Genomic DNA, 14,015 nt, shown 5'->3' on the forward strand with positions numbered 1-14,015 from the left:
CACTCATCTCAAGGCGTTTATCCAGCAGATGACACTGCAGTAACCTCTGCCATCTCTATCAAATCTGTCACATTCACTTACTGGGAGCATAGCTGCACTTCAGTGCGGCATAGAAATCCCAGATAGGTTTTAACCTCACAAACATGGGTACCATCAATAATTTAATTTCAAAAGCTTGAAGTTTATTCTTTAATTATGTTATGGTGAATTATGAATAGGTGAGACAAACCCTGCTTTCTGTCCCAGCATAGAGAAAAACAAGAGTTATCAGGGAAATCTTCCTTTAATCGTATATAATGATTACATCACATCATTGCTGAGTGCACCAACATTTAGGAATGACATCCTATTTTCTCCCTAGTTCTCTTCCCACTTAACCTGCCTGTCCCAATAGCAGCTCGGCTTCCGTCTGGGGCTAACGCATTGGGGAAAGGAAGACCAAAATCGCTTGGTGAGGTGACACTGAGGAGGGGGTTTATGCTGAGGGGAACCCCTGCGAAGTGGGGTTCGGTGCTACTTCCATCTTGTCCTTGCTGGCAAGGGAATGAATTCAGGGAGGAGTGCAATATCAGAAATATATCTGCAGGGCGTTCTTGACACAAGTTCAACAGCTTGCTGCTGAAATCTCTCACTGTCAGTGCCAGTACAACCAACATCTCCTGGAAAGAAATCTGGTTTATTGCTCCACGCCCAGATTTTTTGTGATATTAAGGAAATGCTTCATTCAGTGTTGCAGGTCTTGTGTGATTTAGGCACCTAAATCTCATCTCCAGTGACTTGCAATAAAGTAAGTTGTTCTTTGATCTATTATTTCTTTACCAAGTGAAATTAGTATTGGGCAATATGTTTTGGTTCGGGATTTTTCAGGTTTCAGAGGCTTAATTAATTCAATTTGCTGCTGAACAACATACTGCCTGATAGCTATGGAAATAGGTTCGCCAATCTGTGGATTGGGCCTCTAAGAATAAACTAAGCATAGAATCTGTTCAAGTGAAATGTTACAAAGGAGCTACGGACTGTAGCCTTTCCTCAGGGCTCATTGTTTGAGGTGTTTTGACAGTTTTCATTCAGGTCAAAACAGCGTGGAAGCTGCGGTGGCAGCTCTCATTTTTCCAGCTTCAGCCTTAGTCTGTTTGGCTTTGCCTAAAAACCTAACCTTACAGCACAACCTTGGACAGGACTTGTTTTATGCAGACGGCGCAAGCTGCCAAAGCTTATGTGTAGGGCTGTGTTTGGGGAAGGACTTCCATAATGTAAGGCCTGGAGTGCTTATTACCCTCTGAGTTGAAATCGGATGTTACTCCCTGAGGCACAGGTCAGCATGTCCGTCATGCATAGACGAGACCGTCTGCTCCTCTCGGTTGGAGAGGGATGTTATTTTCTTAAGGAGCAGGATGTTATTCCTAGAGGTCTGCCCCTTGGTAGGGTCAAGAGTAATATTTTATGGTTAATGTTTATGATTAATTTTGGCTGTGGCCTTTCCTTTCAGAATTTGTATGGTGTCAGTTCAAGTTGGTAAGGGGGAAGCTTGACAAGGTTAAGGCGTGAACCGTATACTCACTTTTCCTTCCAAAGTAAATACTACAACAACAATGCACATGGGAACCAAGCAACACATTCCTAAATCAAACCAGAAGATTCACACAGGGAACTAAAACAGTAGGGTCCAAGAGGGTGGGTTTTGCCCTTTTTTTTTTTTTTTTTTTTTTTTTATAGTCCAAAGGATACATTTTCAGAAGGATGCCTTGGGAATTAGCTCAATACAATCCCAGGAGCAAAAAGGGCAGTTTGGCATCAGATTTCTTGTGCTCACATAACTTAAAAATTAATATTGCCTTTGCCCCTTTTCTCTCAAAAAATGTCTGCTAAAGTAAGGTGAATGATTATCAGCTGTTCAATGCTGCTTAAAGGAAAGGACACGCTAGCATCACAGTGTGATGCAAGTTTATATTGAATCTTGCTTTTGGAAAATATCCAGATTTTCCGCCTGGCTTTGAATAGGATCTTTAGATTCATATGCAAGTTGTTCTCTTTTCAAGAATCTTAACTCTTTTCTCAGGTTCTGGAAACTCTGATTTCCCTTCACGTTTTTTATTAATGTAATAGTTTCACAATAGGCTTGCAGATGGATTTGGTTTGATATTTTAGAAGACACTTAAGACCAGAAGAGATAGGAAACTTCTTTTAAAATCTCAAGGCATTCTTTTTGTTATCAGGACATGGTGTATGGTCCCATAACCTGCTTTCTGTGGCAGTATCACCAAACAGAGAGCAACCAGTAGAAAGAAGACGTATTCTTGTGAGATTGTGAAAAGTTCTAAAAATATGCTATTGTATGTAAGCAATAAAGATGACAACTTCAGAAGTGTGTGCATGAAGCTGTCTCAGAAACCCATCTTGGATCTGCATGCTCATTTTGGAGTTTTGGAATGCATCATCCAGGGTGTGTGTGTGGGGGAGATCATTATATGAGAGTTTCTGATGATGACCTTAAATGAGGAAAAAATTCACATGGTGAAACACCTTCTCTCTCTCTCTCTCTCTTTTAACTCGTCTCTTATTCATCCTCTAGGAACTAATTTCTGTAGTCAGAAAACACAACTCCCATGGTGCTTTCCTTTAAAATTCTGAGATCTTTGAATATCATTCAAATCTTTAAAATCACAGAACTTCAGACCCTAAGGATTGCAATGTTTTGTGAATGCATACACCTCAAACATCTGAAAGCGTTTTGTGATGTATAATTAAAACCCTATTATCCCACATCATGAATGCACAGCCGCCTCAGAACATTTGCATCATACCATTGCATCTCTTAAAGACAGGGTCATTATGACTGCTCTGAATCACATATAAAACTAGCACTACCAGTCTTCATCAGTACTTCAGTGGAAATCAAAGATGCTCAAAGTAAAAAAAAAAAAAAAAAATGGGCACAGCACCCTTCTGCCTGATTCATAACCAATCAACAGCCCAAAATACTGCTATAAATGCTGCAAGTGAGATTGGCAAAGAGCATTTTCAAACACCACCTTGTTGTCATTTTTTGAGGTTAGTAAGAGAAGCGAAAGATAAAAAATACAGATGTCAAAATTTAAAAATATTTCCCTTAACTCACACACATGGTCCTTTGGAGCTGACTTTGTATGGCCTTTTGTGGGTCAAGCTTTTCATAACAAGTTAATTTCAAGTTTTACTGCTCAGCTAATTACATAATTGTAGAATTCTCAATGGTTGATTGGCACTATTTTGATTAGTTATGAATTGTGTGGTGGGTTTTTGTGCCTGACTCTGTGACTAATAGAGTCTGAAATAAAAGTTTGTAAGTATTAGTACAAATACTTACAAGTATGACCAATAATCTGGCTGAGAAATTTGGAGATCAATTAATGGAGCCATTTCAAATGGCTTAATCATTGCAGTCCTGGAATTTACAGTTTGAATAAATTTCATTATTAGCAATGAACAAATGTTGGAGCTGGATAAATGCACATGAAACTAGCAATGGTTTCTTAAACAGGGAGGGAGAAAGAGGAAGACAGAAAAATTTACAAAGAGGAAACAATGCAAAAAAAAAAAAAAAGAAAGAAGTCTTATAGCATACTGTGATTGAAAAAATTATTCCTCACTCACCCCTCACATTCTTTTTAAGAAGCTGCAGAGGGTTTTCATGAAGGCCCAGCATGCCTAAACAAGTTTCACTCAGAAAGAATAAGTTGTAAAAGTTAAATCACCACTCATTTCTTTTGAGCCTGTCTTCAGCTGTGATCTGTGGAGCTTTAGTTTCTCTTGTCAGGGATAGATAAAACAGTACTGTAAGACCAAACTTGAAAAATTCTAACTTTTCTTAAGTGTGTGGGAATTACCTATATAAGAACAGTATTTCTTCCAGCAGTAGCCCATACAGTAGGTAGCCTATACAGGAACCAGAAACTTCTGAACCCATACACCTGTTCATCCACCATCTCACAGAAGAGATTTGGCACATTCATGAATGTGTCAAAGATTGTTTGTAAGATGCAAAAAACCTAGAGCAAATAGACACAATGAAATGCAGCAATTATGTAGAAAGCAAACCCAAGACTTGCAAATGGTTTTGAACATTTTTTTCATCCTTCCCAAAAACAGAGCGCAGAGTGAAAGGCAGATATCCCATTTGGCTACCTTTGCGGCTTGTACTTTTTTTGCAACTGGAAACCCTTGGGTTGTTGACTTATGGTAGTGGCACTCTCAAGACCAAGGACTGCTTGCTTTGACCTAGTGTATTCATCAATATTTGCATTGTTAATTTCATTATTTTGCAAAGCACCTTGGGATGCATCTCATGAAAGAAGTTACATAGAAATCCCCAGTCTGCTTTGATTAAAGTTTTCTGACAAGCACATCTCAAATGCTAGTTTTCAGCTCATTTGCTTTTAAATTATTGCAGTAACTACAGTATCCCAGCTTTTAATATTGATTTTGTGCTAACTATCCTTTCCTGAGCTAATGGATGTATGAAAATTTTATTATATATTACTGAAATACAGATATTAGTTCTATGACTGGATCAATTTCTTTTGCCATATAAATAGCATAGCTTGTATTAGAGATGTGTGTGTGTGTATATTAAGAAAATAATACACATATGCATATATATGTATCGGTATATTTATAAATAAAATAACTTAGGAATTGCCTGCTTTTATCTCCAACTTTAGCCCATGGATAAACAGCTGTAATATTTACAGATACAAAACAATGCATTTCTGAAATCATTTAATTGTATGAATCTGATCTACCTATTGATTAGAAGCAATTTGTATTATAGTACTTAACAGCAGTCTATCATAAATTCATTCTGTATTTATGAAGTAACACACTGCAATAACCCTAGAGTTGAAATATACTAGCAATTAAATAATGAAGAATTCTACAGCATAGAAAACAAGGTTTATGTCTGATGAGAGCTTTGTATGTTCAGAAGAGTAGCATTTATTTCAGAACTTCAGGATTGATCTCACCATTTTGGATTTCTATTCAGCTTTGGTGTTATTATGAAGGTTTATTCTTGGAAATAAGTTCACTTTATCTGATGTATTTTCTTCCCTGCATGTGGTATTTCTCCTTCAGAATAACTGGCACGGCACTATGGCAAATACTGCTCTTTGGCTAGATCTTGAGTTGCTGAAAAAATCCTGCAGTTCAAGAAGCATAAAGACAGTTCAAGAACTTCAGGGCTCCAACACGTCTTTTGGACCCATGGGTCAAATTTAGGTTCTTAATGAACAGTAAATCAGTTGTTCATGTGGGTAAAGAAAAATCATCTGTCATCTGACATCTTGGCATATCAGTAGCATTCCAAGCAAAGAAGCTTATAACATCTGTCTCTTCAGCAGCACACCATTTTATTGTCTTAAAGGATCAAGAAACTAGACAATAAATAATAAGAGAAAGAAAAGAGAGCAACTGTCTCTAAGTTGGATTGCTTTGGCTTAGCTAATTTTAATTATGATGATCTAACTCATTACCTACTTGATTAACTGTTCAATGCCTATCTAGATATTTCTAACATGCTCATCATTGTGGTATTTAAACATCCAGCGTGTGTTCCCAATACCTGTGTCCCCTTCTCTTCTACAGAAAATTGATTGCAAACAGTTCTTCATATTTGGTTAATGTCTACATCTTGGTGATTATTTCTATCTGGCATCCCCATTTCATTTATGTAGCTGAAATCCTTGCTCAGGTTCTTGTCTTCTCCAGTCTTGTTACAGTAGTCTCTTCTGTGATGAGAAATACAACTTTTCAAACTAAAACCCATTAGTTTGATCATGCTGCTGTAGCTTTGTTGAGTATCTCCGCTGACTCCCTCTTCTAACCTGAGTAGTTTGTTACAATTTTCAAGGTCCTTCATGGCTTATCTTTGCTATTACTCTGTTGACATGATCACTCCAACTTCTTATTGGCTAAGGATAATGATTTTCAAACAAACACACTAATGCTGCTCTCAGAAACATCTAAAACCAAATCACATTCTTTCTATTTTAAGTTTATGTGATCTGTGATGCCAAAAAAAGCCTCAAAACTGGCTAAAATATACCAGTCTTTGGAGAGTTGCTGAGCATCCTGGCGAAGATGCTTCTAGTTTCTGTACTCCCCCAATGGTCAGTTGCTGGATGAAATTACTGCCTAATTTTATACTTAAATTGCAATTGTTTTCTATTCTGACTGTAGGGAAACTGGAAGAAATATCTCTCATGATCTATAATAAGGTTTCCTAAGCTATTAGTCTAGAGTAATACAAGTAACAGTAAAATATAGATAAAATTATAATGTAATTTATAGCTTATTTTTTTTCCCCTTAGATAATGGAGCCCAAATATTAGTGCCTGGGGACATGAATGATACATACCTTTCAAATACTATTTAATATCATTTTGTGGGCAGTCTGCTCTGAGTTACTGAAGAGCATTGAAGAGCTTTTCAATATTATGTATTTGGAAATGTGACAAGTTGCTAACAGTGGCACAAGAATTAAAGGAAATCCACATCCCCAGACGTCTGCACAAACTGTTTCCGATGAAATCCCCCCCCCCCCAACATTTATCAAAATACCTCCAAGAAATTTATATCAGTAAGCTACATATTTGAACTTTTTGCAGATCCCCAAAACATTGTGTATCTTTTTAACAAACACACTGAACCTGGAATATTAACTGGATCAGTAAAGCAGTGTAAATAAAACCCGTCATTTAGACAGAATTATTCAAACAGAGAAACCTACAGTAACTCAACAATATATTTTACATACAAAAATACAATTGATACAATGAACAAAAATACTGAGGAGGAAAATATAGTCTTTTATTTACAGTCAATGGCTCCTTAAGAATTTAGTTTAAAAATAAATACTCCATTCCACTACAATAACTTTTACAAAGTTAATCATGTGCACATCTTGTTTTTTGAGAAAAACTTTCAGATACATAGTAGAAACACACACACACAAGTATATAATTACAATGAGAAGGGGGGGGAAAAAGCACCTGAATCTATTTAGCTTATTCTTTTAAGACATTTACAACATATTTAGTCAAGAACTAAAAGGAGCTTGATTCCTGAAAAACAAAAAACCTAAACCATACTAATATTCCATTACTTTTGCTGTACCTTTTGTGGGATGAAAAATGGAAAGTTGAGCTCAGATGACAGCAAATATTTAATTGCTGAATGTGTGTGTGAACATTCAAGCAAAACTACGATTTTATTAAAGCAAATCCCGTATAGACGTGAGAGACTTAAACCCTGTTATGTCTGTGAAACTCGCTAGGTATACAGAGAATATTAATAGCATTGCGAGAGAATTTGTCATTTTGCTACATTTTCAAAGAGAAGTTAACCAGCCAAAGAGGCCTGTATTTTGATGGCTTTGAGTCGTATGGAGAGAAGAGAGGGAAGAGTACCAACAACAATAATGTTCAACAGTGCAACTATTCAACTCAAAATGATTGGAAAGGAAAACAAAATAAAAATTCAAAATAACTAAATGAAAGTTGAAAATCATACTATAATCCTACTAAAAACACTTTCCAGAGTTCAACTTTGATTCTTCCCAGAATAATATTTCTCCATTTTTGCTTCCTATAACTTCTGAATATGGCAAAGCTTTTAGCTTGTACAGAGAGTAATAGCTGAGTACAATGACAGGGGCAGCTTTTCTTCTTGAGGCTGATATACCCCTCAAAATAAAGTGTCATTATAATAAATACATATTTTCAAAAACCTACAAAAATAATTCTGTTTCTCCTGCCAGTCATCGGCTGGGAATTCACAGCTTTGCTGAGAGCTCCTACAAGAAATAGTACTTTTACCAACTCTCTGTAAAAAGTCCTCATCCAGTCCCATCTGACATGGAGCATGAGTCTTTTTCTTTGCAACAGATATCATTGATGTTTCAAAACCAGTGCAATATAACAAGAATGCTTATCATTTGACATAGCTTTTTCTGAACTTGACACCAGAAAATCTGTTACAATTTCCCTCTCAAGTCTCTCCCTTTTCTGAGCTATATGCAGATGAAACGGTGCTGTTCAGACTACAGTAGTTACAAGTGGACTTGTTGAGCATGCACACAGATTATTTTACTTGACTAGCACTCAAGCCCCCATAGAAGCTTGTCCCAGACAAGCCAGCTTGATTATCTGATATAATATCAACTTTTAATTAAAGCAAACAAACAAACCCAAACACTTCAATAGGAAACTACGTGAGGATGGATTTCTTCAAATGAATATCCACTAGAATGAAATAGTGAGCTTTACATTGTTTCAATGGCATTTTCAACCAACATTTTCATTTTAGGTATGTTACTGGGTCTCTTCACTTGGCCCCTAGATAAGTGATGGAAAATAAGTATAAAACGTAATGCCAAAACACTCAGATATATCTCCCATATCACACATACTTCCGGTCTGGAATCAAGCAGAAGTTGATTACGTAACTAAATGAGCAAGTTGTGCCTCCTACTCAGAGAGACAGGCTTTCTTGATGTAAAATAAGTAGCAGAAATGCATGAAAACACTGTATTGATTGTCTATCTCTTTGGAACTGAGTTGCATTCAACTTAGGTGAATTAGAAAGGTTCAGCTCGTGCGCAGTAAAGATGTGCAAGTCTTCATTGTGGTTTGGAAGTTAATTGACCTCTCTGCACCCAATAGTTCAGTTTTTCTTGGACCTTTGGTAACTATATGACTTTACTTTTAATACAAAAAGGAGAGTGGGGAATTTTATGAATCACTGAAGAAAATGGTGATAGGGGAGGAGTTCCCGATCCCAGTTTGCTGAATTTGAACATTACAGGGAATCTTTAAGGAATGAGATTCATAGCTGAACCTACTAATTTCTTTACAGCCCTTCTAAAAAACATAGGACTGCAACACAAAATGAATAACTGAGTGAAGAGGGATCAGAAAAAAAATATTGTTTTTATGTGGAATGAAATCAGTTTTATTCCTTCACCTTTCTGTCAGATATGAAAGAAGTCTAGAATAGAACTGTGACCTTGTTCCATTTTGATTCATTACAAAACGGTATCTTTCCCGCTAAAATCTAGAAGATACCCACACCACAACAACTCATTCTAATAAAGAGAAAAAAAAAAATTAGAAGAACATGGCTTTTATCCAGTTTATAGTGATTAGCTGCTAATAGCAATACATTCCTTAAACTACTTCACAACTAAGAAATAAGCATCAGGTGCTACACAATATATATGTTCATTTGACTATTGATGCTCCAAGCAGGAGGATATAGTGCTATATTCTTTGAACTCTACACAGTTTCTGCAGTTTCTGTAACCTATTGTCTGTGGATAGGTGCTCAGGATGAGCATCTGTCCAACTACAATGGCATGTATTTACAGCAGGCCAAATGAGAAAGCAAAAATACTGAACTACAAGCTTGGTCCCTCTGGGAGAAGTTGTAGAGAAAATGTACCATTTAAGTTTTCTAATTCACAGATGGACAGAAATCATCTTGCTGAAGATTCAAAAACCACTATCAACTAGTGAACAGATATTACAGCTCCTCTTTCTAAAGTCACTTGAGCTTAACCTATAAGGATGCTGTGAGTCAGAGTCAATATAGCACATGAATCTTAGACTGTGTCAGTACTCTTTAGGACTTTGAGCTTATCAAATACATTACAGTTTAATGGGTATCACAAAAACACCCCACCTGCCATCTTTAGCATTTTTCTGTGCCCCAGTTAACTTCTAATTGCAGCAAAGACAATACTTATCACTGATGATAGAATTTGGCCCCATCATTTGGCCCTAAGGAACAAGTACTAGTTTATGATTAGGAAAGGCTGAGAATTCAGATGGCATGGCAGCTAAACTCTTCCTACCTCTAGGAAAATATGACGGTTCCCAGCAGAACAACACTGGGAAACCTGAAATACAACTGCCTGACAAGACTCTGTTAATGGATCTCTCTTTCAACAGTTTTTGTAGTCTACATTTTAGTGGTCACAGCACAATAAAAGAGTAAGAATATATAAGTGATTATGTTCATATTAAATGATCATATGAGCAATAAATACAAGAACACAGGCACAGAATGAAGTTCATATATGGATGTAGAATTTCTGAAATCTATAGAACCTAATTAAAGGATACATACAACTATATAAAATTTCTGCTATTTTGGAAGAGTTTGCTAGCTTTTACTTTAGTCTGGAAATACAACTATGATGTCTTTCCCTTTTGAAAATGTATGGCTGTTGACAGTATTTTCCAGTCTCCCTTCCAGGAGTCCCCAGGGCAATCTTCGCTCAGGGAATTCAACTGCAATGTAACTCCAGAGAAGCCCTACTTTTAGAAATTGATGGCTAAAGCAAAGGTGCCATGCCAACAGCCTCAGCCTCCATCCTCCAAAAGCTCCCAGAGCTCCAAAACTTTTTGAGGCAGATCCTACCACAGAAAAGAAATCCATGTCCCATACTAGGATAGTTCAAGATAATTTTCATAACGTGATTCTAAAAGAGATTTGTTTCAGTCCCATGACCCCATAATGTCCTCTATGGATTTTTTTTACTGTGTGGGCCACAGGAATACTTGAATAAATAAAACTACTTGCATATAGAAGCACTATCAGCCTCTATAAAAAGGCTTCGTTTTACCTCAATATTAGATTGTTGAAGATGAAATTGAGGTGACAAAGTATGAAATGAAATTAACCAGAAATATTTAATGAAAAAAAAAAAAAATTGCTGCCTTCAGTTTCCTCTAAGATGACATCTGGCAGAAACAAATCACAGGAAACGCAATGCTGCTCTGCATTATGGGAAAGCTTATGCTACTTGATAATGTCCTTGCAGGAAGGTGGTGCATTCTGAGTCTAAGTTATCAGTTCAGCATTTTTAATTCATTGCTGCTTAAAACAAATGTTCTCTTATACTCAGTGCTTACGTTTTACAAAGAGGCCGTAATTTAAAATCTTGAATTCTATGAGGTATCAAATCAAAATCATTTAAAGCCAGTTGAAGCTTGCCAAATTTACTGAAAATATTACAGCTTAGGTGTACCACATTTTCAACAAGTAGAAAAAACCTAACATCCATTTTAGTAATGTTTCTAAGAATATTTATTGAATTGAAAACAATGTTAAAAAAAATTAAGAAAGAAAAGTTCTTGCAGGCATTTTGAAAAAAACTTGCAAAACCAAGTCTTTTTGCTTGCACAACTTTTGAACTTTAGATCTCTAAAACAATTGCATAAAATTGTTATGGTTCAAACCCTATTGAGCAGTGGAAGTGTTTGGTAATGATATTAACAGGTCATATATAATAATTCACTAAACCGAGAGACTGTTATTTAAATTTTGCATCACATTAGTTGTACCCAAGGTAAACTCCCTTGCATATGCTCAAACCTTTGACAGATACTAAGGAACTAGGGTTTCTGTGATTCTGGGATTTCACATTGTACAATCCAAAATGCCAGTTTTCCCAGACGTAGCTTGGGAATCTTTAAACCAATGTTGAATTCCAGAGCATATAAATTTGCTACCTTGTAAATATCACAAGATGGATCAGATAGATATTAATTAATTAATCATTTGAAATACAAATGTTTATAATTTGACAATGGTTTCCTGCATTATATTGTTCTACACCACACTTTGTGATATTTTCAATTTAACTCACAACAAAGAGCTCTTCTAGCTTGGATAAGAATATTTCATTATAGCTGAGAAAAAAAATTATTAGGTCTTTTGACATACTTATATTCTTCTGTCTAGAGGAACTATTTGGACTAGTGAGTCAATGGATATGGGATGCCACTTAGGTACATCTGAACTGAGTCCAATAAGCTGTATTAGACTACACAAACCTTTGAGAAAGATCTTCAATCTGGATTTGAAAGCATCAGAAAATGGAGAAACTACAATTATCTTTGCTAACTTCTTCCAGTGGTTAACTAGCCTCATTACTAATAGTTTGGAATTCATTGCTGATTTTAATTAATCTGGTTTTAATTTTTATATTGTTTTTGTTATATTTTTTCTTGCTGCCTCAGGGAACTGTTTAGTTCCTAGTATCTTCTCTCTTTGAAACAACTTATTGACTACAATCAAGTTACCTCTTAACTTTCTTTTTTATTTTCTTTACATTTATATGAAAATACATAGGCTTATCTTGAAAAGAATGCCAAAGAGAACTCTCCAGACTGCAAATTCTGAAATTCACTAACTGGCATTAATAAATTCTAAAGGCGTTAAAAAAAAAAGAAAGAAAAAGAAAAAAAAGAAAGAGCAAGATCCGTAACAATATTCAACAGGATTGAGACAAGGCCAAGAATGAGCAAAAACTAGGTGGATATGATTTTCTGAAATTATAAACTTAGACTGGTGACTAAACACACCTTATGGAGGTGGATTTTCAAAAACACATCAATGCTGTAATGAGATGAATATTTCTAACTTGTTTGGGTGTTTCTGAAATTCCACACCTACACAAGATTAAGGCATCCATTTTTAAGATATTGACCTAAAGCAATGAAGAAATAGTATTAACAAATAAGTAAATATGCAGTCTTCCACTGCCCCATATCATCAGCTAGGAAAGATGTTTAGATCTAAGAAAGAAATTGCTAACAATTTACTGGAAAATCAGGGCAATAAGAACCCTGTACCTCATATGGAAAACAAAATATTTTATTCATGTTTCATGTAGAAAAAACATAGACTGGTCAGAGATAACTTGGCTGTTCATATCTGGTTGGAGGAGATATCCTCAGCAATTCAGAAAGGTTAAAACCCTATGTAAACTTTATCCTTCCTAGAACTGCTTAAGATGTTCAATTATTTTTCTCTCTGCTTTCTGAATATTCCATCCATTCTACTTTAATTTTCTATATGTACAGAAACTGAAGATCATACAGTTTCTGTTTTGCTGCAAAAAAATTCTAAGTTAAATACAAAAGTATAATATTCAGTCTACACATTCACAACCCTATAATAAAGCACATGATAAACTTTTACATGTGTTAGTCATGGCAAAACACCTGGGTAGTTTTCATAGATTAATAAAAACATAATGAAAATATAATTTATATTGTCAAAATATCTCAAAGATGCTAAAAGGTCTTTCATTTTAAAATCAGTAAGTGGTAATGTTGTAAATAAGGTAAAGAGCACTTCACAAATTACTGATATTTACTCATCTAAACTGAATTCTTCCTAATAATTCAATTTACAAATCAGTAATGTATATACTTTTCCTGGGTAATAAGCACCTAGTGAGTAATATGGGGTTTAATAGTGCTTTGCTTTACAGACTTTGAGAAGCTTGGCAATAATAGAAGAGTTGAAAACAAAACAAAGAACAGAAAAAAACCGCTCTTAAGCCACATCTACTTTATCGTCACAGAAGTGAGTTCTATGTAGTGTAGAGGTATTTTAAATTACATAGCCCAGAAAATTGTAACTGTCTAGCTATTGCTACTTGGCTTAATTTAGTCTACTCTTTACTTTTACTTCCTTGACAGCAATGTAGACATGTACCAGAGACTTCTGTTCCAGTCCATCTTTTTATTTTCTTTCTTTTCTCCTCTCCTTTTATTCCCCCCAAACTGGAAAGCTCAGGGTAAAGTCAGGCACCAAACTATATGCAAGCTTAAAACATAACTTTTGGTGACACTTGGTGACCCCAAGGTGAATGCTGGTTGATGCACTTGTTATGTCTGTAGTGTCTAAATAATTCATGATTGAACAGCTTACATAGATATATAATATCTGTTAATATCTCTTCTGCAATACAATATTTTAGTTAAGGTCAGCAGGTGTACCATTGCCACTTCAATCACTGTCTGAAGACACTTTGGGGTATCACTAGGGGTGTAAGTGTGATATTTAGCTGATGAATTCCATCCAGGAGTCTTAGTCTTGATTAAGAGAATGTATCAAATAGTCTGGGTCAATTCTTTTTTTCACTTAAAAATAGTTTAACTAGTAGTAGAGGATTTAAGTCA

The sequence above is a fragment of the Buteo buteo genome, chromosome 6, assembly GCF_964188355.1.
Source record: "Buteo buteo chromosome 6, bButBut1.hap1.1, whole genome shotgun sequence".
NCBI lineage: Eukaryota > Metazoa > Chordata > Aves > Accipitriformes > Accipitridae > Buteo > Buteo buteo.